At 39.3% G+C, this 21,850-nt stretch overlaps 1 long non-coding RNA gene across 1 annotated transcript; it reads left to right on the top strand.

The window, feature by feature from the left end:
• Positions 1-557: 557 nt before the first annotated feature.
• Positions 558-21,422, top strand: LOC125923671 (uncharacterized). Its single transcript, XR_007458126.1, has 3 exons — positions 558-632; positions 8,634-8,713; positions 20,713-21,422. It is a non-coding gene; the product is annotated as an uncharacterized LOC125923671 (long non-coding RNA).
• Positions 21,423-21,850: the final 428 nt, after the last annotated feature.

Below are 21,850 nucleotides of genomic sequence, written 5' to 3'. Positions count from 1 at the left end.
TGAGCTGAAGTAGGACAGGTACTGTCTGGAATTATATTTTTATAGATTCTCAAAGAACAATGTTTTCCAGCCATAATTGTACTTCAGCATATTATGCCATCTAAGTGCTCTGCTCCAATATCAGAAAGAAAGAGGGGAAAAAAAGGAGTAGCTGAAGGAGAGTGATTAGAGCTGTATCTGGAAAATGACAGAAGAAAGCAACAAGCATTTTTTTTAATGTTTATTTTATTTTTGAGACAGGGAGAGACAGCATGAACAGGGGAGGGTCAGAGAGAGAGGGAGATACAGAATCTGAAACAGGCTCCAGGCTCTGAGCTGTCAGCACAGAGCCTGACGCGGGGCTGGAACTCGCGGACCACGTGATCATGACCTGAGCCGAAGTGGGATGCTTAACCGACTGAGCTACCCAGGCGCCCCAACAAGCATTTTATCTATTCATTCTCTTTCTTGGAGAGGGAGGGGGTGCACATACTATGTGCTAAGTAAGCACTATTGCAAGGATACAATTAGGGACACATCCATTAGGTCAATGATTGCATGAAACTTCTATTTTAATACAGAGCAACTGATGAAGAAAAACCAGTAAAACGAAAAACTTAACCAATAGATTAACCAGATCACTTCAGATGCTGGTAAGTGCTGTAAAGACAATAAAACAGGAAAGTGTATTAAAGGGCACCCAGGGTGTGGAGGGGGTAGCATGCTATTTTAGACAGAGTGGACAAGGAAGGGTTAGGGCAAGCGTTCTGTGGCAGAAACAAGCTTGGTCTATTTGAGGAACTGAAAGAAGTCCTTTTACTCAGCCATGCTTGAAGCCTCTGTATTAAGATATAAATTCACCTTTTGAATTGTTTTAAGTGGGGAGTTGAGGGACAAGAGGATACAGAAGAAACTTAGCCCTGTGACTTCTTTGACCTTATTCAGCCAGTGAATTCCTTGGGGGAATCGTTTGAATGATAGGGGTCCATATGTCTTTGTCCTGTAGTGAAGATCATCTCCCAAACTCTAGGCTGCTTCTCCAAAACCTGTATCATGTCCCAGATGGGAGAGAGGCAGCTGAGTGTGACTGTCTCCATTTGGCCACATCCTCCTTGCTGCCCCCCTGACGGCAGTGTTCATACTTTGAAATGTGAAGGACGATGTGGAACTTTACCAGGGGTCCAGCAAACTTCAGGGGAAAGCTGCGTAATGCCTTAGAGTTTTCCCAGATGCCGCAGAACTGAATGGAATGAAAAGAGCTGAGAATGGTACCAAAAAGGAAGTCAGCTCAAAATGTTCTTTAAAAAAAAAAAAAAAAAAAGTAACACGAAACAAATCCAAAGCCAGGAAGCGGCAGTTCTAAACAACTTGTGCTAGATGCTGCTTAGAAACAGCAAGGGGGTATGTCAAACAACTCTGTCATGTTGAAATATTCACTGGCCTTGTGAGCAAGAAGTTACTGGAGCCTACCTTTCTTGCAACTCTGGAGTAAAATGTGAGCAATCCCTGTGTTCGAAAGTTGACGTTGGTAACAGCAAAAAGGGGTGCTATGTGAACCTAACTATAAAATACCACACAGATGTGAAAAAGATGAACCAATGTGCGGCGGGGGAAAGGCCCTCAGTGGGAAGGGGAACCAATGTGTGGCGGTGGGAAGGGGAGCGGCCCTATATCCAGCTGCAAAATTTGAGTACCAGAGGTTAACTGTAGCATTTTAGAAAGAATGTATCTTTAGCCTCTGTTTGCACTTAAAACTACCACCTGGTATTCTTAGCTGTATTCTCAGGATTATAGGATCCAAAAGTCATTAACGAATTAGCACATTTAGTAATTTTCAAACTCTATTTTCCTGAGTCAGGAGGTTTTACCTAAGGGACATCAGGAGTTCATCCCTTGGGGATGGAGGGGAGTAAGAGGATGAGAAGGAGCTTACAGCTCCCCACCCCATTCTAATTGGTTCTACTTTTTAAAAAAGCCATAAAAATGAGCATTGGCTTTGTAAAAACAGGAGGTGGAAGGCAGTCGTAACTGAGGCAGTATGGTTTGCTTCTTCTTTTGGGTGAATTTGACTTAGACATAGATGATGGTTCCAAAGCACAGATAATAAGCTAGATGGAATTTGAGGAGACATAGCAGCATTTATTGGCTGTTTTCAGACTCCTTTCTCCACTTTTAAGAACCATCACAACCTGTCTTGTTCACCAATATCCTAACGTAGTTCTTGGGTCTCAGTGATTGAAGCTTGCTCTAGTAACGTTTGACAGACAAAAGTTGTCTCCCTGTGTAGGGCTCTGTATGATGAGGCACTTGGGGCCCATGTTACCCACGCGGAGGCCCAGCCAGTATATCCCTTCTCTCTGGGTAGCCTCCCTACACCTCTCCAGGCTTCACTCACCTCTCTATTCCTCCTACTCTGATGGCAGGAGAAATCTATGCACTGTCTCCTTTCATGTTGGCTAGTAATTCTTTTGCTAGTTGTTCTCTGCCAACAACACTGATGTCCTTAAAATCACAGACTTGGTCTTAGACTTTTTGTATGTGTTTCTCAAGAATGGCAGTGCTAGCTTTATTGTAGGCCAGCAATAAATATTTGTTGATTGCTAGGCCTTGCTCATTTCAGAAGCATTACAACTTACTGAAATTTGTTCCAACTTGGAAAACATCTCTTATAACATCTGCTTTCCACATTATCTCTGCTCTGGAAAGGATTTAGAACAAATTTATAATGACCATTTTTCTCTTCTCTAGTACGTATTTAATCCTATTCCAGATCAAAATGAAAAAAAAAAGCCCATATTGTACCATGTCTCAGTCTTGTCATTTGAAGTGAATATAGCATGGACACAAACATCACTCAGAGTTTTATACACTTCTCCAACTAATACATTGGCTTGTGTATGAAAGTGCCATTCAGAACTCCTAGACTTTCATCTTGATTCTGTCTCAAATTTTGCACGACCCTAATTCCAAAGCATCACGTCCACATCTTATGTTTCTAATTTTTATAGCTGTTCGATGGCATTTCTTCATCTACCATGAGCAGTAGGCTCAGTTTGATTCAGATGCCGTCTGGCAGGTGCATTAACCGCCTTAGAGAACAGTACTATATGAATACCAGAGATCATTGTTATTGTGTCTCCAAGACATTATTTTAAGAAATGTAACTCCCTGGCTTCAAATGTAAGTTAAATGATATAGCATACGCTTTGCTTGGAGCATTGATGACTCTGGTAAAACCGCCACCTGGCTAACAAGCCCAATGAGAGATGTACAGAGACTCCAATGTCATTTATAACAATGCCTATACATTGGATAACAAGGGCAGCGTTGGCTCCCACCCCTGCTGGCTGTCTTAACTGCTGGAAATACTGATCTGCTTTCTGAGCTGCTGTTGGCCATTGCCACCTGCTGGCTCTGGCACACCATTCCCCTGGCCCCCCTCCTGGTGGTGTCCTGGCAGCCTCCCCACACTGCCAAGTTTGAGCCAGAGAGCACAGGGGTGTTTGGAGCTTTCACGTTGCTGAGGCTGCATCCTGCAAACTGGCTGGCAGTGGGGCATCTTGTTCCTCTCCAGGGTCAGTGTGTTGACTACTATGGTGATCAGCTGGCTAGCAGCAGCGGTGATTGGAAATTGCCCCAGAGAACGTCACGTATTGGCAAGGAAAGGATGCCGAGGGAGGGAGCCTTCATCAGAGAAAATAAACAATGTTTTATGAGGTGGCTGTGAGCATTTACTATCCAGCCTGAATTCATTTCAGGCATTTAAAACTTTTCTCAGAGTCGCATTTAAACGTCTATATTTTAGTCTTGCAACCCTTCATGCCATTGCTGTTACTTTAAAGCTCTTACCTAGAACACCCATGTTCCCGTTTAGCATGCGAGGAGTCAAATCCTGTCTGAGGTCACAATGGTTTCAGGTGGCAGACCGTAATGAAATGTCAGGTGCTCACCTTGCCTTGTGCTTTAAGCACTGACACAACTTATTTATATGCTTAATCATCTGCGCGACAAACACAAGGGTTTGTACGCATTGTAAATACCCTGAACAGTTCTCCCATAAAATGGGCGTAGCCATTTATGAGCTATTGTCCAAACCAGCCTGTAAAAGCCCCAGTTGGAGTCATAGCTGACTCGGCACTGTTAATGCCCAACACAAACAGACTCATAATAACAAACCTAGCGTTCCAGGGTGTGTGAATCATGTCATGAGACTGAGGCTTTCTGGAGTGTTTTAAAATGTAGATTTTATTTTTATTCAGATATGGTGAGGCTGATTGCTTAAGAGATAATTGCCATTGAAAAGATAGCTTGATATATTCACAGATACCAAGAGGAGGGGGCACTCCATGCCAAGGGGGGCACACAGGGAAGCACCAGGGTCAGTCAGAAAGCAGAGGGAGTAGGGGAAACACGTGGGGAAGGGACCTTATTGTATTTTCCATGGGAACGGACGGGCAAGACAGGGTGAACAGGCTTAGGACTGGCTAGTTTCAATAATTTCAGCAGGCTCTGGTGCATAGAGACTGTCCCTGGTTGTATGGTACCTGGCCCTGGGGTGATGAAGGCAGAGGAAGAGTGGCCCTGAGTGAAAGAGCCCATTATAGGAAGGGGTTGGGTATAGGCTGTGGAAAGGTTAGTTTGATATGAAAGACATGCTCCCGGGTAAGTTGTTTGCTATCTCTAGGAATTAGCCAGTCCTGGGTAGGGCAGCAAGGCCCCAGATGTGAAAACATCAAGACTGTGGAATAAAAACACATGCCTAACACATGCAATTAATCAGCATGCACAATATCAGGTGACAGTGAATTTACTCCAACAGGGTTGTTCTTTATATTGTCTTCAGAAATCCCAAATGAAATAGTCCTTCAAATTTTCTGCTTGTGCTACAAGTCACGTGTGACATTCAAAATTGCCGGCCACAGTTATTACATAGCAGTGTGCAGAGGGGTGGAGGGGAGGCAAGAAAGAAGAAAAGGAAGAAACGTCATTAGAAACATAACTGTGTTGAGTGGAAACGCTACAGGTCATTTGCAGCTGGGCCACAAATCTGACAAGAGAAGAGACATATTAGAAAAGCTCCAATCCTAATTTCGTTTTGTTTTACTTTGTTAGGTGGCAGGGAGCTTTTTATTTTGACTTAAGATTATTTGGCTAGTAAGCGGTAGGAAGTCATGACAACTTTGGAGGGACAGTAGCCTGGATGCGGACCCTGGCTCTGGCACTCAGGAGCTCTGTGACATTGGGTTGACCTCACTGGGTCTAAGTTTCTTTATCGCTAAGACAGAGATAATAATAGTACCTCGAGGGGGTGCTCAAAACTGTTAGCTTTGAATAAGTCAGATCCCGTTAGAAAGAGGCAGCATAAGAAAATTTGATCTATCTTGTATCGAGTGTATGATTCTTCCTCTTATTTTATGCCCTTGTTAACAAATATAGTATTTTCATTTCCCATTTCTGTTCCCTTCATCTCGATGTTACAATATTTCTAGTTTTTCTACCAAAATTCATTCTGAAAAAAAGCGTAATTTGAACATGAGTTAACATTAAAAGGAATATAAGAAGACTAAAATGTACAGACATGCTACAAGGGACAGGTAACAGATCAAGAAATTCCTCTAGTCCCTATAAAGTCTTGTGTTCTGATTTTCCTTTTACTAACATGATAGTTGAGACATACTCATTTTCTTTGTCTTTCTAGAAGATATGTTGGCTCATAGGAGAGAATTAGAAAGGTATTGTACAGGAGAAGAAGGAAAGATTTAAGTCACAATAGTCTTTCCATCCAAACTCACCATTTTCATGCTTTCTAATTCCCTTTTTTTTTCTAAATCAGAGTTTTAAAAATATAATTGTTGCTCATATCATACACATACGTTTCACTGTTTTATTTAACATGGTGTCATAGTTGTTGCATACTTGATTATACTACTTCTAGTGTCTAAGTAATATTCTCTTTAATACTTTTACAGTTATTGTAAGAATTATTGGAACAATTGAGAAAATGTAGTATGGGACAAAGGTCCCAAACCAGTGGCACATGGGCTAGGGCTAGAACCACCCAGAAGACATATTTGGGGGAGAGAACCAACTTTAAGAAACAAACAGAAAAAACCCTTTTATTTTCTTATTATTATTTTTTTAATATTTATTTATTTTTGAGAGAGAGAAAGAGAGAGAGAGTGGAGGAGGGGCAGAGAGGGAGGGAGACACATAATGTGAAGCAGGTTCCAGGCTCTGAGCCGTCAGCACAGAGTCCCACGCAGGGCTGGAACTTATGATCTGTGAGATCATGACCTGAGCTGAAGTTGGACGCTTACCTGACTGAGCCACCCTGGTGCCCCAAAAAGCTTTTAAAAAATCAAAGAAGTTTAGGAGCGCCTGGGTGGCTCAGTTGGTTAAGCCTCCGACTTCAGCTCAGGTCACGATCTCGCAGTCCGTGAGTTTGAGCCCTGCGTCGGGCTCTAGGCTGATGGCTTGGAGCCTGGAGCCTGCTTCAGATTCTGTGTCTCCCTCTCTCTCTCTGACCCTCCCCCGTTCATGCTCTGTCTCTCTCTGTCTCAAAAGTAAATAAATGTTAAAAAAAAATCAAAGAAGTTTATTTAAAAAATATGATTTTCTGCTTCTCTTGAAAACTTGGGCCTGACAATATTGCATCTGTATTTTCCTATACAAGAATACTTGGAAATAGAGTAGGGTCCCCTTTGGACTTGGTATAAGCTTTTCCGTCTGTTGAAATTTCCCATCCCCTGTTGCTCTCATTTACTTAATGGGACTGCAGTGGAGGCTAAGGAAACTTAGAGGAGATTCAGGCTAGGTGCATGGTTGAGCTAGATGCCAGTAAGCCACACCAGACTGTGAAAGTCTAAGGCTTTATTTTAGCCATGGGGTCTGAGGGTCAAGATGGGGGAAACAGCGAAACTACAGCTCACTGGCTATAGCAAAGATGAAGGGGGTTGAAGGATGCTCATGACATTTGAATCCGGTTAAGTGGAAGGCTGAAAGTCACTGGCAGGGGAAGATGACAAGTTTGGCTTTTTGGCTCTGGACTTTTTTTCCTCTGAAGTCCTTGTTTCTGGAGGAACTTAAAAGTATAAATTATTACTATTTGTCTGCCTTAACTGTGATGCTTCCAGAGGCAAGTATGATTCCTAAGAATGCCCAGCAGCATCTTTGATTTCTCTCGTTGACGTTGGCTGATATCAGAGGAAGAACTGAACTGCAGAGGACAAACTCTGGCCATCGGGTCAGCCAGGGCTACAAGGCCACTTTGGCCCTCAGTGGTCTGATCACACTTTGGATGTTGGGTGAAATCACTCTGTCCAAAGCAGAAAAGACTTAAGACCCCTTCATGAGAGGAATTCTTAGAATAATCAGAACTTCAGCCGGAAGAACATGAGGGCTTCTTTCAAAATGTAAGGATGTTTTTGTATTAAAAAAAAAATTCACTTCCTATGGGTGACCTTGAAGCATAAAATTAGGAAAAGTAAGTCACTTGTATTTTGGCAGGTTCAAGAATAAATACAAGGAAAACACGTCTAAAAATTAGAGGTTATCAAAAATAGAGAAATCTTCCTGGAAAGTGGTGGGTTTCCTTTCAGCAGAGGTACACGGGAGCGTGCCAGAAAATGACTTATCGGGGAGCCCGAGAGGGGATGTAAACATCGACTGTTTATCTTATCCAGTCTTACCGTTGTATGATTCTATAAACCAGAGCAGCCTACAAGCAGCTACGGGGACTCTCAAATTGATAGATAGAGGCGGCGACTCTAAACAGGACCCGCACTTCCTGTGGAGCCCAGAACTTGAGAGTAATCTTGTATCTCCTACTCAGATCTGCACTGGTTGCCAAACTGCAGGGGAGGGAAAGACTCTGCGTTATCTTGATAGACGAGCAGGAGAATCCCACACAGCTGTGTTGTGGAAATGTTCTCGATTTCCCTCATGATAACATTGAGTCATAAAAGGAAGAAATGAACATTTATTTGCCAACTCCACCTGTCTGTTGGGCCCACCATATCTATATTAGCATCAAGGGAACTTGCCTATAGTGCTGAAATTTTTATCAGTAGGAGAGAAGCAACTGTTCTTTCCCTTAAGTGGTGGTTGAAGCCAGTTCCTTTTCCATCAGAAATTAAATGATAAAAATTGGGACTTGGATGACTCATTTGTCAACATTTACATTGAGTAAACTGTTTGGAACAACAACAACAACAAGCGCAACATTTTTAAAATTCAGAACGAGGGTAAAAATTGCTTTTGTTCTGAGTCTAGTCTGAATACAAGAGATGGTCTTTTATTTAGAAAAAAAAAAAGGAAGAGAAAGAAAAGATCATTTACCTGTGTTTTCTAGATAAAAGCAAGATCAAATTAAGGAGGAAAAAGGGAGGTAAATAAAAATTCAGGAGCAACAATATTTTCTTATTTGATGCCAAGTTCTGGGATTTATCCTTTTCTTTTATTAAATTTCTCGGTAAATTCATTATTTCTGAAATCACTGCAATGACATCTCTTCCATTATCAGAGAAGATTAATTTTAGAGTTGAGTGGGAAGTGAGTTTTCAATCTATCCAGATTAACTGAGGCACTAATTGAAGTGCCTGTTTTCTTTTTATTTATATTTGCAATTAGCTCATCTGCTTTCTTTACACTTTTAGGATTAGATATTTGCCATGCAGATTCCTTTCAGAAATTGACCCAACCCTGTGACCTTTGACTCATTCTCTCAAGTTGAAGTGTAAGTATATGTCCTAGTGGGGCAATGTGCATTATTCTGTTTTCAAGAATAATGCAAACACCAAACAAAAATAATCAATAACAAAACAAAACAGGTTCTCTGGACCACGACAGCAAATCAGACCTGGCATCTGTACCCACCACCTTCACAATTTGATTGATAACTGTGATTTGCTGACTCCCTCAATTACTCTGGTTTCATTACAGTCTGAGAAATGTGCCAAGCACTCATTTGGTTTTTATTATCTTTCTAGCCTTGTGCTTGCATGAAACGCCCCAAACTGGCATTTCAGGAAAAGGATAGGTAAATTACAGCCAAGAGAAGAAAAGAATCTGTTTCTTCGGTGTTACTTTGCAACCAGCACGTATTACATTCTCACCAAAAACCATATAGAAATGTGCCTTCATTCAGGGCACTGCAAACCAGCATACAGCCTGTTCTATGTCCTCTTAATGTGCAGATCCCATGTATATTTGGATTTGCTTTTATTCTCCTAACAAAATCCCCTTTCTAATCTGCAGTGAAGAGAACCATTTTCCAGTCCATTGTAAACAACCTTGCTCTGCATCTACTTGGTCACTGATCCACATACAATATGGTTTTGAAATGACTTTGAACTAAAGGTGCAATGCCAAAACTTATGACTATAACAGTTTTGGAGTGTTTTAGAAGCATAGGTTATTTTAATTATGTGCCACTTGAACTCATAGCAAAAATTACAGATTATGTCCTTTCTTTTTTAGGTACTAAATACTAGGACATATGGACTAATATCCCTAAGATGGAGGGGGCTCTCAAGCTTTGAACTGGCAGTGTAGGCAATGCCTGAGCCTTTTACGGATTTAAACAGAACTTTCTAACTCTGGCCACTTAATGCAATTTTAAGATAGAGGTTAATATATGTCAGAAAATGAACAGTCTAAGTAGTGCCTCCTGTAGAAAACAGTATATTGCATTTGATTTTATCACAACACGGATAAAAATGCACCAGGAAAAGGAAGAGTGATCCCTCTTGAATCCTATTCCCAATCTGGGTATTAGTATTTTTGTTGATATTCTCCTTCGACAGTAACACCCAACAGTAGGCTCTCCGAATACTCTGCTCTTTTGGCCAATATCCTACTGGGGCTCTTTACCAGTACCCATGTGTTAGGACAGAATTTGAAGTGGGATCTTCCTGTCTGTAATAACAACATTCTCAGCTGAAACCTTGAGGCTTGGCCTCTTTATGCTTGGCCCATATCCAGCCACTTTGATAATAGCTGCTTCTTTCTTACCTCACCCATTCTTGCTTCCTTCCCTGAATAATCTGTACTCAGTCTACTTCCTGGACTACATGGCAAGCTCTTTCAATGTTGGGATACCTTCAAATGAATCTTTGTGATCTTCAGAGATCCAAACACAGAACTTTGATGTAGCAAACGTGTATTAATTTTTTGATAGGTAAATAAATAAAATTGAAAAATAATCTATTATTATAAATTCTTGGGCTAGGGTTACATAGGACTTATATTGTATTTTGCTTGGTTGATATTTATCTTATTTTTCACATTAAAATTGTATCATTTTCTTAGAATCACAAACTCATAAGTATATATTTTCTGTAATTTGAGGTTTTGAGATTAAAATATATTTGTGTAAGATTATATGCATTCTTTTTAAATTTGTTTTTATTATCTTTGAGGGGGAGAGAGAGAGAGAGAGAGAAAGAGGGAAAGCACATGAGTGGGGCAGGGGCAGAGAGAACCCAAAGCGGGCTCTGTGCTGACAGCAGAGAGCCCAATGCGGGGCTTGAACTCACAAACTGTGAGATCACGACCTGGGCCAAAGCCGGACGCTTCAGCGGCTGAGCCACCCAGATGCCCCAGGATTATATGTATTTTTAAAAACTTGTTGGAAAAGTAAAAAATTCTATAGTAAGCTCTACTTTTCCATTGTTTTCTACACATTTTTATTCTTTTAAAAGCTTTCCATAGATAACAGTGCAGCACGTCTCACATCTTTCCCTACAAATTAACAGACCCACCACAAGCAGAATTGTTAGCGAATGATGTCTCTATTTGGTGACAACACTAGCCTTTGTGTTCAATCCAGTTTTCAGATCCAATTTCTACTGGATATGTTTTTTTTTTAACGTTTATTTATTTTTGAGACAGAGAGAGACAGAGCATGAACAGGGGAGGGTCAGAGAGAGGGAGACACAGAATCTGAAACAGGCTCCAGGCTCTGAGCTGTCAGCACAGAGCCCAATGCGGGGCTCGAACTCACGGACCGTGAGATCATGACCTGAGCCGAAGTCGGACGCTTAACCGACTGAGCCACCCAGGCGCCCCTTTACTGGATATGTTTAATAACTTCAGAAACACCCGCCTGGAAAAAAAGTATTCGTAAGAAAGAACGCGAAGAATTAAAAGGCCAAAGATGTCCAGGAAAACAAGAAATGCTTAATGACTTACGTCGTGTTTCCATTAAAATTATATATTAAGCACCATGCTTGTTATGTACAAGTTTCACAGGTCCAAACAGTATCATGCCTGTAACACTGCTTTGTTAGGGAAGTATCACAGAAGTCATTCATAATCCCTGTTTCTAATAAATCACAGTGATCTATGATGTTTACTCCCATGAGACTTAACACTTTTTTTATGAACTTGGGCATAAATAACATAATATCCAGATCACGTGCATTTTTTTTAATAGTTGTAGCACTCTCTCTCTGTCACTGATCTTATGCTGAGAGGAAAATGAGAACACTCTCCAAAATGGTTGTGTAAAAACAGGTGTGGAAAGAATGGGTATATGGTAGAATCTTATCATGACTTTATATCTTACAGAATTTTTTAAAATTTTTAAAAAATTAAAATTTTTTAAAAAATTTTTTACATTTATTTATTTTTGATAGAGAGAGACAGAGCACAAGTGGGGGAGGGGCAGAGAGAGAAGGAGACACAGAATCCAAAGCAGGCTCCAGGCTCCCAGCTGTCAGCACAGAGCCCGACGCAGAGCTCAAACTCACAAACTGCGAGATCATGACCTGAGCCGAAGTCAGATGCTTAACCGACTGAGCCACCCAGATGCCCCTATCTTTCAGAATATTTAGATCAAAAAGATTTCCATCTGATTTTTTTTACCCAGTTGTTAAGTTCCAGGCACTGCTCTGAGCTGTGAAGCTAACATTTCCTCAAAAAGTGCAAATCTCTAACTAAGCTCTTGGAGATCCAATGATGAACACAAACAGAAGCAGTTCCTGTTCTCATGGAGTTTTGAGTCTAGTATCTTTAACATGAAAAGATTCTAAGGGCCTGAATCCACACTATGCTGTACTAGGTCAGGAATTGGCATAACTATGGCCTAAGGGCCAAAGCTGGCCCACCACCTGTTTTTATAAAGTTTCATTGGAACAGAGCCATGCCTACTCATTCACATATTGTCTGTGGTGGCGTTTGCACCTCAGTAGCAGAACTGAGGACTTGTGATGGAGGCCATATGGCTTGCAAAGCCTAAAATATTTACTATCTGGTCCTTTACAGAAAAAAAGTGCCAACTCCTGTACGAGGTAAAATGGCAGCTTATGGACAATGACTTTATCTGTTTAAAGCTGGATTTACTTCCTTCACCTCAATGAATTCTCATAACACCTCATTGTGCTTCATCAGTGAGGTATCTGAAGCCTGGAGAAGTTAAGTATCCTGACCGAAATCACAGAATCATCAAGAAACAGAGTTGGTATTAAATGCTGGTCTTGTTGACCAAGGGTCACTCCACAACACTCTTTGCTAAACCTGGTCTGGGATACAGCAAAGAGGAAGACAGGGTTATTCTTTGTCCTTTGGCTTAAAATCAAAAAAGGTCAGGACCTCAAAGCACTCCCTAGACTTTAAGACCAGGAGCTTCTTTAGCACATAGGAGAGATTTGGTAAATTGTTCCTATCTTACAAAGTAGGAAAAAGAACGTTGTTTCTAAATGCATTGCTAGACAAGTTGATAGGAGAAAAAAAACTACTTTCCTACCTTATCCTTCAGGGTTCTGTTTATGATACAATAGCACTGGACACAAAGTGCATTTTTGAAAGCTAAGAAAAATAGAGATGTATCCTCAGCACCTAGAGGCACGGTTGAGTTTCTGACTCTTCATTTGGGCTCAGATCAAGATCTCCCAGAGCACATGCAATCTTTCTCTCTCTCTCAAAACACCCCAAATATATTGTTTGTTCTAAATTTCTGAGCCTGAAATTATTTATTATAGATTCATCAGAGTATTACCTTTGGCTTTCAACCTTGCAAGGGGTGCCTGGGCGGCTCCGTTGGTTAAGTGTCTGACTTTGGTTCAGGTCATCATCTCATGGTTCCTGAGTTTGAGCCCTGCATGGGGCTCTGTACTGACAGCGCAGAGCCTGGAACCTGCTTTGGATTCTGTGTCTCCCTCGCTCTCTGCCCCTCCCCCTGCTCATACTCTGTTTCTCTCTCTCTCAAAAATAAACATTAATTTTTTTTTAAAAAAATGAGTAACCAAGTGGATTTTTATAAGCAATCTTAGACCTTGAGAGTTTTTAAAACACCTTTTTTCGGCTTCTCAGACCTTAACTCTAGCATTTAAATTCCCTACATTAAAAAAAAAAGAGCTTGACGAATATTCTTTTAAAATATATTAATTTTAGTCACCAAATCAGTGACATGCCAAACTGTATTGGAGTCTGAGGCAAATGAAAAAATCGGTTACTGATCCTATCTTTGTTTAACATTTTAATATTTTATTCATCATCCATTTGCACTAATTGTATTTCTTAAAACTATTGAGTAAAAATGTTATTTGTGTTGATTGTTGATTTTTTTGGCAGCCCCTTAAATTTAGCTCAAAAGTCAGGTGCTTTACTCACCTCACTCTAGTTGCAAACCTGCACAAACCCAAATATTTTAAAGATATTTTTCTCTCACTGGAAAAACTATGTAAAATAAAGCTTCCAGAGAAAATTTCATCCTGGAATTTTTTTCCTTCATGACTTCATTCCTAGTTTTAAAATAAAATAAAAATTTGTAGAGTAATTGATTTGCATCTGATTGTGCCTAATGACTGTAGTGTCACAGGAAGAAAGAGAAACTTGCATGCGCATGACCCCTGGTCAGTATTCTGTGGTGGGTGGCAAGACCTGGGAAACAAGATCAAGTCTGTTCTCTTTAGGGAATTTCTTCTCTTTGCCTCTTCCTTCTACATTTTTAGATGGATGTGAACTGCAGTCCTGGTAAGTGCATGTCTCCTGACTTGCCCTTCAGCGCTTTTTTTCAAGCTTTGCACACCAAGGAATTGGAGTGTTAGGAAGAAGCAAGCCTTCTTGGTCCAAATCTAAAACCAGACCCTCCATTCAATTTCTCAGTAGTTAAGTTGGTAATTTTATCTTCAGTTATCTACCTCCCCTGCCTTTATTCTCAACTAGTATAAACATGAAGAGGATGTTCTTTATTGGCCTTAATCCCAACATTTTTCCCCCTAAATTTTGCTATTTACGTGTAATCAAAAAGATTTTTTGGTTTTATAGACTTATTCTACCTCTAGCAAGAAACTTTAAAGTCCTCTCGGGTTTCCAACCCTACCCATAACTTCAGTGCCTTTCCAAATGAAGCATTTTAACTTGAAGGAAGCATTTTATTTAAATTAAAATGAAGTATGAACAAAATCAAATATTTTTAAAACAAAAACATAATTCAGTCTTCTAAAATCTCATTTTCATTTTGCTTATTAACCTGACAAAATGTATATATATGTCTGTTTTGCAGTTCCTGTCTGTGCATAAAATATGTTCTGCTTTCCCACTTCATATTATATCAAATCCACTTTTGTGTGTTTTTGTATAATCATAATTACAACAGTAATCATTCTGTTATGTGCTTAATTTATCAGATTACATTTAACTTTAAACATTTAGATTTTTTCCAATTTCTTGTTCCAGTAGAAGGCATACTAAGTTCTTCATAACTATAGAATGTATTTCAATTTATTTTTCTCTTCATATAAATTACCAGGTATATGATTACTAGGTTAAAGGAAAGAATATATATGATTGTAGTTAACTATTCAAGCTTCTTTTCAAATATTAAAAATACAAATTATATCTCTAACAATGATGATGTGGTGATAACTTGCAGTTGAGCTTTCTCCCCCAATTTTAAAGTAATTTGTATGTTTCACTCTGTTTATACTGATAAACACTAAACAGACTCAAATATTATAAACAAGAGGGGTGCCTAGATGGTTCAGTTGATTAAGCATCTGATTCTTGATTTCCACTCAGGTCATGATCCCAGGGTCATAGGACTGAGCCCCAAGTCAGGCTCTATGCTGAACATAGAGCCAGCTTGAGATTCTCTCTCTCTTCCCTCTGCCCCTCTCCCTGCCTGCACTCTCTCTTTCCCTAAAAACAAACAAACAAAGAAACAAACAAAAATATATTTTTTATGTTATATATTATAAACAAGAAAACTGAGATGTAAAGCAATATAAGGAATATAGTTGTGTTCATGTGTTACCAAATAGCTGGATTAAAGAAATAATAATCAGTTATATTATTTCTACAATACAAACGTCTGGATATATAGAAGTAGACAAATGTTTTTCAGAAAAGATTTTTAAATATTTTTATCTGGATGTTATTATGCTATGTAAATATACCTTGTTCCCAATAGAATATCAACTACAAAATAGAGACGAACGGTAAGAGATGCTCCCACAATTTAAAACAACGTAAATTTAGAGCAAAATTTACAAACACTGAAATCAGCATAAAAATGACAATTCCCACTTTATTATTTTAAGACAACTAAGGCTGCAAAGTAGAACATTAAAAAGTATGGAATACTATTTTCTAGAAACTACTAAAATTATTCTTGATTTCTTTTCCTTATTTATTGTATTTTACTAAGCCACAATTCCTTTGTTTAAAATATATGAATTGAGCTCGACTATTTTTAGGCATTGAATGTTTGCGTCCCCACCCCCAACCCCTATTCATATATTGAAGTTCTTATTCTCAGTGTGATGGTGTTAGGAGATGAAGCCTTTGGGAAGTGATTAGGTTTAGATGAGGTCAAGAAAGTGATGCTCCAATGATGGGATTTGTGTTTTTACAAGAAGAGGAGGAGACCAGAACTCTTTTTATCTCCACCATGTGGAGACACAGCAAGAAGGCAGCTCTCTGCAAGCCAGGAAGAAGCTTCTAACCAAGAGTCAACCATGAGCCACCCAGTCTATGATATTTTGTTAGAGCAGCCTGAGCTGACTATGACAAAACATCATTCTAGCTTTTCCTTTGGCCCAGTTACAGACACATGTCATATCAATCAGTCTTCTAATGATTACCTGGAATATGTGTTACTTGCTTAAAATAGCTATTAGTTACTTCTAAGTGATTAGGTCTTTCTGTTCCTTGTTTCAAGTTTATTTTTAAAGGTTTCTAGTATAAAATCCATGGAAACCTTCAGATTTCAGTGGTCAGGAACCAATTTGGACTCATTTTGAATTCCTCTGCAAAAAGCAATCTTAGTATGAAGGTCATTGTTATTTGGAAATATAAAACCTAAATAATTATCTGCATAATAAAATCTTCATTTCGTTTTTTTTTTTCCAATAACGTATCATTGTTTAGGAAAATTGATTTTTAGTCTTTCTGTCCCAAATTCTACTCAGCCCTTATGGTATAGGTTGGAATTGTAAACTTAAGTAAATAAAATAAGCCAATCTCATTGTCACTCGGGCTGATTGTGATAGATATTAAATTTGACAATAGCATGTTTACATTATCACAATATACTTTGCTATAAATTCATGAAAATAATTTGCAAACTATATGAGAGTAGAATAAATTAGGAATAAAATGGCAGATACAAACAGCTTTCAAAAGAAAAAGAAGCAGAAACATTTATTTGATGAGTACTTGAAGCAGGATTGGGTATATCACTTTCAGAGGGTTTATTTTTCTTCTAAAGAGGTTTCCTGTTTGCATAAAATATTTCTTGATTTATAAAAATTACATTTGACAAAACTTTTCAGGAAAACATTACTTGCCCTCTTTATCATCAGTCTGTATCTGGTCTGGAAAATATTAATATTTCAAACAGAAAAATGGAACCAGGAACTGGATACAAAAGTGTTGGAATGGCTGGAGGAGCAAAAGTGAGGAAGTGAAGCATCCCTGATCTTAGTAACTATGCAAAGCTGCTGCTATTGCTCGTAGGATAGAGGAAGGAAAATCACCCAGATCCCATGATCACTGTGTAGCTGAGGTTGCTGTAAGGGCTGTCCCTGGAGCCAGTTGAAAGCAACCAGGAGTTTATACCATAGCTAGCATTACAAAATCCCCAAGCCTGTAGCTATGGTAATGGATTCAGAGCCCAAGAACAGTGTTCTGTAGTGGCATCCAAAGCGCCTCTTGCCTCCACCAACTCTACAACAAGAGCCTGAGTAGAAACATAGAGTCCATATTGCCATGGAGGAGCCATTACCTTTGTTGTTATTTCTGCCACTGCCAGAGTTAAAGCTGAAAAGAGAAAAATATGGTAAAATGTTGGATTGAGAGTAACTTGTTCTTCAAGTGTTCTGCAAGAGGAATAAACATTTCTAATAAATTTTAACTTGATAAAGGAGCTATGTCTTGCAATACAAGTAGTATGTGATGCTGAATGTCACGTGATTGCAACAGAGCCAATGGTTTTTCCTTCTTTCTCTCTGTCTCTTTCTCCAAGCACATGCTGCGGGATTGTGGGTCAATGCAATGTTGCGTATCCACGACATCTTCAAAAGGAGGCAAAAGCAAGTGTCATTGCATAGCTTCCTTGTTAAAAGAGAAAGATTCCATGGATCCAATAGGCAGCAGTGATAGTGATAGTGAAAGTTGTCCTACACAATAACCCTCCTATCTCTTCCCTCCCTCACACCAACCATGAAGGTTTTTGATGGTAATTGCAGGTTAATTTGTTTATTTTTCTTTATATTTTGTATTATCTTTACTATTTTGTATTATATTACAGTGCTGTAATAATTTTTATATGAGTATTTTTGGGTTGTAGAACGAATCATCTGAGTTTCCATTATTTTTTTATGGGGAAATTCGTTTTGATATACAAGTGCTTTGGATTACAAGCATGTTTCCAGAATAAATTATGCTCACAAACCAAAGTTTTACTGTACCTTTTTTCCTTTCACTTTATGACTTTCCACCACCTCTCATTGCCAGAACATAAAAGGAAGCCAGCTGGGGTGGGTGGCTGGGAAATGTATTTCCAGACATCAAGCCTCTGTGGCACAGAACAGAGCACAGAACAATGGAGATGGACAATAAAAAAGCAAAAAACAGGTAAATACTGTCTACTGCATAGTATACAATTGGTAAATATTTTTTTTCCTTTTCAGACACTTGAAAGATATAAAAATTAAAATAATTATAATTGTAATATTTATTAAATAATTATTTGATACTTGGAACATTTGCTTTGAACATGATTTGTCTGGAAATTTTTTTAAAAGGGATTTTTTTTAAGTTTACTTATTTATTTTGAAAGAGAGAGAGAGTGCATGCACATGCAGGGTTGGTGTGTGTGTGTGTGGGGGGGCAGTGGAAGGAGCAGAGGGAGAGAATCCCAAGCAGGGTCCCATCATCAGTATGGAACCTGATGTGGGCTCAAACTCATGAACCATGAGATCATGACTTGAGCAGAAGCTGGGTGCTTAACCAACTGAGCCACCCAGGCACCTCTAACAGGAAATCTTGACTATATACATATATACGAATAATATGTAATTAGAAAGTCGAGTAAAATTCTTGTTACCTCAGGGAGACAAGATGACTTCTCAGTCATCTGAATACACAAATCCTAATCTGCTTGGGCTGTGTTAGCCCACTCTCACTTCATAGACAACTACTTTAAGTGCAGGCTCTGTTCTGACTACTTGCAGTCTTTCTCATACTGATTACCTGAAGTTAGACTACCAGCTCTGGGCACCTCACTCTTGAACAATTGACTCACATTTTGAAATTCCCTCTAGCCCTTCAGTTTTGGTCTCTGAGAATTCACAGAACTCAGGAAAGCACTGTACTTATGATAACAGTTTTATTATAGCAAAAAAAGACCCCCCAAAAAACAAAAACAAATCATAACCAGACAAAAGAAGAGGTGCGTAGTGTGATGTCTGAGAGGGTTCCAACATAAAGCTTCCAGTGTCATCTCCTTGTGGAGACAGGATGTATCCCTATCCCAGCACAGCAATGTGTAACAAATGAGCAGAATATTGTTAACAGGGAAACCCCCTCAGGTATTGGTGTCCAGAATTTTGTTGGGATTCCATTAAGTGAACACGACTGATTGAATCATTGGCTGTGTGATTGAACTCAGTCCCCAGCCTCTCTCCCCTCCCTGAAAGGCTGGTTGATACCATGTGTCTCAAGACTCCAACCCTCTAGTTACATGCTGGGTCTTTCTGGTTGTGGTCGGCTGCAATCCCTATCTCATTACCACAGACTATTTAGGGCCCCACCATAAACAATAAAGACACTTTTATCACTCTGGGAATTCCAGAGATTTATAGACTACCTCTCAGGAACCAGGGAGAAATGCCAGACAAATTCCTTTTTTTTTCTTGTAATATTTTTTAATGTGTATTTATTTTTGAAACAGGGAGAGACAGAGCACAAGCAGGGGAGGGGCAGAGAGAGAGGGAGACACAGAATCTGAAACAGGTTCTAGACTCTGAGCTATCAGCACAGAGCCCAATGCAGGGTTTGAACACATGAACTGTGAGATCATGGCCTGAGCCGAAGTTGGACACTTAACTGACTGAGCCACCCAGGCACCCTGCCAAACAAATTCTTAGTAAACAACTAATACACAGGATTAGTCTTTAAGCCAATTGTTAACAAGACAGCAAACTCTTAGAGCCTTCTCCAATGTCAATAAATGAGATCTGCAGTTGTTCCTACTGCCCTACATGTGACCAAATGAGACAAATTAAATAAGTCTCCTCTCTCAAGATTACTGGAAAATGGCTCTGCATCTCTATGACTAGTGGCTCCAATAGGGACACACTTCCTCTGCACCTAGGAACAAAATTGCCTTAAATCTCTATAGTTAAACTCTGCCCTAAGCTTCCCACTCCTTTGGCTTTGTCCATACGTTTAGATCCTGTGGACAATAACTAAAGGATGGATTTGGACTGAGTAATTAATTCTTTCTGGACAATGTGACTCGGGACTGCTTAGCTACTTTCTACTTTCCCTACCAGTTCACCATTAAGAACTCAACAGAATGCATACAGATTATGACAAGGTAAAGAGTTTCATTTCAGACAAGAAGCATATCATTAATATAAGTTTGCCAGGTGTTTTTGAGAAAAGGAATCAACAAAAATTACTCCCTAATACTATTATATTGAAAAGAATCTTTCACAACAACTTAGAAAATAAAGTCAGATCTGATAATTTTCTTTCACTGTTATTAATTCCCAAGAAAAATTGTTAAGCTTTATAAAACACATAAATGATTATTTTATTTGTTTTAGTAATCTTTTCAACTATATAATCAGGCTGATAATATGATTGTTATTTTTTTAAGTAGGCTCCATGCCCACTGTGGACCCCAATGAGGGCCTTGAACCCATGACCCTGATATCAAGACCTGAGCTGAGATCAAGAGTGGGACACTTAACTGACTGAGCCACCCAGGCACCTCTGATTATAAGATTATTAAACTGGCTTAATGTTACCAACAGTTGGCATGATATTTTAGGAAATATAGAAAGAATATTGAATACAGAATTGAAAATAAATTAAGTATTACTTTCCATAGTTTTTCGTAGAATAATCATTACTTGCATTATTTCAGTGAAATTTCAACAGAGGGATCTTTGGTAGATTCAATTACTGACTAAAATTGTTTATTTCCCTCTAGTAATAATTACACCTACACTTTGAAACAAATTGTACTTCCCTAAATCTCAGTTATGTGTTTATCTTTAGTCAAAAAACTGTTAACAGATGTGACACAGCAAAGGACTGAGATGCGCTTCTGGTTGGCCATGCATCCTGCAATTCTGCAGTTACCATGAGAAAAGCTTCCCCTGGATAGTTATTGCAGCTGTAGCCTGGACCCCAGAATTGTCACACATGGGGAAGATCTGAGCTTACCCTTCAGTGGAGACCAAAGTGGACTCAGACCCAACCACAGCTTGCAGTCAAGACCAGCCGAGCCGAGCCTAGTCAGTCAAGCCCTAGCTGACCGATTAACAGGAACCAGAGAATAAATAATTGCTATTTCTAAGCCACTGGATTGTGAAGTGACTCAGAATAGTAGTGTTTTGCGGCAATATTGACTAATGCAGAAATTTGTACCCAAGAATGAGGTGCTGACATAACAAATACTTGAAATGTGTGCATCAGTCTTGGGATTGGTTGGTGGAGAACAAAGAAATTTAGAGAAAAGTCGTTGGAAATATTACATAATGACAACACATATGTTAAAACTGTCACCTATGAGAACCTCAAAGAAAGAAGAGAAGCACTGATTGAATTTCCACCATTGGAGGAAAAACATTCTGAGGCAAAAGTTGAAAATGTGCTGATTGTTACTGGCTGCATTTAATAAGGTCCTACAATATTGGGAGGAGATCAGAAAAGAAGTTACTGGTGAACAGGAATAAAGAATTGTTGTTTTAAGCCACTGTGTTTTGGAGCGGTTTGTTACGTGGCATTATTGTGGCCATAGTCGACAGTCTATAGAACCTAAAACCTACATTAATTTTAATTGAATGGCCTTATGGTCTTTCCTTCTATAAATACTGGCCAGTCTCTATGCTAAATGTTACGAGGAATACAAAAGAAAAGGAAAAAAAAAACAGCTTACAGAATTATTGCTATTTGTGGGTTTTATTTTCAGATGAAGTAATTTGAAATACAATATTTATTGAAAAGGAAGCTAATACTTTAAAAATATCAATAGGGGCGCCTGGGTGGCTCAGTCAGTTGAGCGTCTGACTTCGTCTCAGGTCATGATCTCTCACTCTGTGAGTTCGAGCCCTGCGTCGGGCTCTGTGCTGACAGCTCAGAGCCTGGAGCCTGCTTCGGATTCTGCGTCTCCCTCTCTCTCTGCCCCTCCCCT

The sequence above is a fragment of the Panthera uncia genome, chromosome B1 (genome assembly GCF_023721935.1).
Source record: "Panthera uncia isolate 11264 chromosome B1, Puncia_PCG_1.0, whole genome shotgun sequence".
Classification (NCBI taxonomy): Eukaryota; Metazoa; Chordata; class Mammalia; order Carnivora; family Felidae; genus Panthera; species Panthera uncia.
This window is presented reverse-complemented; position numbering and strand designations above follow the sequence as displayed.